Below are 4263 nucleotides of genomic sequence, written 5' to 3'. Positions count from 1 at the left end.
ATTTTTTGGTTGCAGCCATCATTGTTGTTTGGCGGGCCCGGGCTGGGGATTTGAACCCGCCACCTTAGGTGTATGTGGCTGGCGCCTTAGCCGCTTGAGCCACAGGCACCGAGCCAAGAAAGAGATTTTTAAAAGTAGCTGGATCTCCCGTGGTGAGAACTGCTTTTTTTGTTTTAACTTAAAGCAAATCCATAAAACAGAAATCTTAATGTGAAAGACAAAACTAGCCTGTAGACGTGCAATAGAAGCTATTCTTCTTTAAGACGTATCCGGATGACTTCCCTAGAATAACACACAATTCCAATGTAATATTTTGGTGCTTGCTTCTTTAATTTGTTTTTCAGAAGGCTGAATTATAGACAGTTTTTGAATAAGAGTTGAAAGGGAATGTATCTCTAATCTTTCTCCTACTCTGGTACAGATCCCATGCATTTTACATGTTGAATGCAAACAGCACTGATGCAGCTCAAATCCCATTTTCCCTCATACAGAAATCAATGATCTCTTTACTAAACAATAATGTCCTTTTGCTTAGAGCAATCATTTTCAAGTGATCCATTTTATTAAACTTATACCACATAGAAGAGTTGTGGCTATGCAAATAAAAATGTACCCTCTTAAAGACCCAAGAATAAATGATAAATATCTACAGAATTCATTGCCTTAGGACAGCGCGCAAGAATATATAGAGATTCCATAAATATGATTGTAGCCTGAGGAATATGATGCAAAATGTTATCAGACGCTTTTCCTTAAGGCATAAAATTAGCCTAAATGTTAAACCATTGTATAATTACAGCAAAAAGAGGGGGTTCTGTTTGGAAGAATTTCTCAGCAATTTAATAATAAGAAGTCTATAATAATATTTCTTTATCATATTATTACTAATTGACTTTTCTGCCTAGGGAATTTTGGAAAGAACCATTATTTTTTTGCAAAACAAAACCTAAATAATATTTAAACACACACATTCTCCCTCACTTACATGCTTTTCTAAATGGCAGGATTTTTCTTCCACTGTTTAATATACTTGCCCATAAAAATGCAAATATGGAGGGACACTAATCATTTTATTTTTTCACTGAAATGGCAAATAGATAACTTAAGAAAGTAGACCCCAAAGGACAGATCAGCCTTTAATGGCATATTTTTACCTATCCATATGTGCAAGAGTACATTCAAGGCCCTTGGACACGTACATTGGCAAATACTTTGCATAATTCACCACTGAAAAATTACCTGGTGAATATGTCCGTATGCATTTCAGAATTAAATGGCATTTTACTCTCTGATCAAGGAAAATAATTTACTATGGGCAAGTCAACTAACACTAACACTAGCACCTTGACATGATGGTGAATAATAGCAGCCCCAGTAACTATTTTGGTGGTACACATTAAGAGAAACACACTAAAGGAAGGGGCCATTGAGATTTCCTCTCTAAAAGAAATGGTTTCTAACTAGAAAAAGGTTTTTAACAATAGTTAAAGTAGTGAAATAAAACAATGTATCCAGGTTCGTATTACATTTAATGTTTCTTTTTTTTGTATCTTCATGAGGATCTAAACATTTTTCTTGCTCTCAGCTCACTCTGTGTGTTCACCAATGATTGAAACTCAGCAGCATCTACTGCTGACATATTGAAAAAATAAATTTTTTAAAATTTTTTTCCTATGAGAATACTTGATCTCTCAAGATTTCAAATCTTCTCTCAAATCTCTCGAGATTTTCATAACCACATTGCTTTAGACCACAAGTTTAGAGGAGAGAGAGAAGACAGCATAGATAAGGAAGATACGATACAAGAAAAAAAATATTTAAAAATTATCAAATAATATAACTTAGATGTTCATTCTAGCTTACTTAGAAACTCTGTCCTTTCCCCTCCCCACAGAAGAATAGGTGACGCTGAAGCTGAGGTAAGCATTGATCCAGAAACTTCTCTCTCTCTCGCCCTGCAGTGGTGACTGTATCATCCCACAGGTCCCAAGATTTTCAGATCTGGGCAGCTGGTGTTCTGAGACAACGTTGGAGTGTGCAGCTAATCGTCAGAATACCCTGAGCATATTAGGAGAATACGGTCCCTTACCTCCTCTCTTGATTAGCAAAATTCCCCTTTTGCCAAGAAAATCTTTTACTTAACATTTGTAATATCCATATAATATTTAAAATCCATTCATTTCCTTGACTCTTCTTAACGATAAGGACACAAATAAGTAAAAAGATGGGATAGACTGCACAATAAGGAATCTGGATGGTTCTGTTAACATCAGCTAGAAGAAGGAGTACTATTACTTTGGGTAAAGAGGCATATTTAATGATAATACAGGAATGAACAGGTGTTGACCTTGAATAGGTGCTGGCAGAACAGGTGTTACTGAAGATGGGATTCCCCTTACATGAAAATTTCCTTTCCTCATAATAAAAAAGGTGTCAATAAGAAAAAAAGTAATTATACTTAATCTGATACTCATATCACAGAAGTTAAGAGAGCTGGCCCCAGAACTGACAGGTTAGAGTCCAGTCCTGGATCCACCACTTACCAGCTGTTTGAAAGTGTGTACATTATTTAAACTCATTCACCCTCAATTGTCCTCTTGTTTAAAATAGGCACCCTGATAGAAAAGGCATTTGTACAATATTATCATTCATATGTTCCTGAAAAAGATTTGTGTTCTTTTATGTTCAACACCAACAAAAATTAAAATAACAATCACAATAAAAATACTAACAGAGCTAAATCTTTAGTGATATTTCAAAAGGCATGCCAATCAGTCCATCATTTACAGCCTTAAATATTGTAATTTGTGGGGGGGTTTTTCCTTCAAAGAATAAATATTTAGGGTCATTTACTTCTATGTTGCCCAGATTGGTCCTGAACTCCTGGCTTTAAGTGATTCTCCTGCCTGATCCACCCAAAGCACTGGGATCACAGGTGTGAGTCACCATACCTGCCTCTCAGGTCATTTTCATTTAAATAGCCCCTTTTCATCAAAATTGAAACCTGATCCATCATTTACCCTCTTTATTAACCTATTTTTTTTTAAATTCAGAGAAATAACTATGGAGCTCCCTTTCCTTTCTTTCCAGGTTCTCCAGAGAGATTAACATATTATCAATTATAGGGTTCCTGGAGCACTAATGCAGACTATATTTTCACTAAATATATCTTTCAGTTTTATTCCTATGATCTTTTACATAGTTATAGTTATGTCTTTCTTTATAATTTTTTTAAAAAGTGTGCCACAAAGTATATCAAAGAATAAATTAAAAATGTATGAATAAACTTAAGTAAAAAGAACACGCAAATTGATATGACTTCCTCATCAGACTAACTTCATTTCCCTACTCATCAATTTTGTGTAATGTAATTCCCTTCAAAAAGGAGCCCATTGGGTGACATTCTGATGATGACTCAACAAGACAACCCACATGACATACTGACTGTCATTCCTGTCACAGGATAAGGACTGAAAAAAAAGAAACTTAGGGTTATCACTGTTAAAGTTATAAAGTCCATTTTGAAAGGAAAAGCATTGGAAGCTAAAGTAAAATTACTTATTTTTTATCACAGAAGTCATTACAAATCAAGTCTCCTGTCGTGTTATAAAGCTAGTATTACCACATTTGGTCAGTACACAGGCATAGCAAGTAGTCAGGAAGAACATACGAACTCAAAGCTTTTGCATCCTAAATAGTCATCAGAAGTGAGAAGGTAGGGAGGGAATGCCTGTCCTACACCTGACTGTAAATGAGACCTCATGTCACCAATTGCCAGCTCTTCCTGTGCTGCAGTCCCACTGGTAAGTAACCTGTCCAGGCCTATCATCACCAGAGAGTAATCCCCACTCTTATACTTCCTAACTTCAGATAATCTTGAATTTATTCATAAAAGCTCAAATTATTTCTGATGGCAGTCAAAGAAAGGTCTTAATCAACAAATTCATACTACTAGTGAATTTAATTTAAATGCTTTTTACTCATCCCCAGAGCAGTATTTGTTTTTGTTAGGAACTAAACATACACCACATGCACACACACACAGGTGCATATACATACACAGGCAGCCCTCCGTAGCAATGGGTTCCTGGTCCGTGGACTCAGCCCACTACAGATTGAAAATATTCAAAAAACCAAAGGGCTGGGTGCACCTACACTGAACATACACAATTTTTTTCTTGTCATTATTTTGAAACAATATAGTAGAACAATTTTTCATATACCATTTATGTTGTATTAGTTATTACTAATGTAGATGTGATT

At 35.5% G+C, this 4263-nt stretch overlaps 1 protein-coding gene across 16 annotated transcripts in view; it reads right to left on the bottom strand.

The window, feature by feature from the left end:
* The window catches only part of PCDH15 (protocadherin related 15), a 691874-nt gene that overhangs the window by 461918 nt on the left and 225693 nt on the right, over positions 1-4263 (bottom strand). The gene's annotated exons all lie outside the window — the stretch shown is intronic.

Source organism: Otolemur garnettii, unplaced genomic scaffold (genome assembly GCF_000181295.1).
Source record: "Otolemur garnettii isolate 467f Iridium unplaced genomic scaffold, OtoGar3 scaffold00008, whole genome shotgun sequence".
Taxonomy (NCBI): domain Eukaryota; kingdom Metazoa; phylum Chordata; class Mammalia; order Primates; family Galagidae; genus Otolemur; species Otolemur garnettii.
Note: the sequence above shows the minus strand (reverse complement) of the source record. Positions and strands in the feature narration are given on the sequence as shown.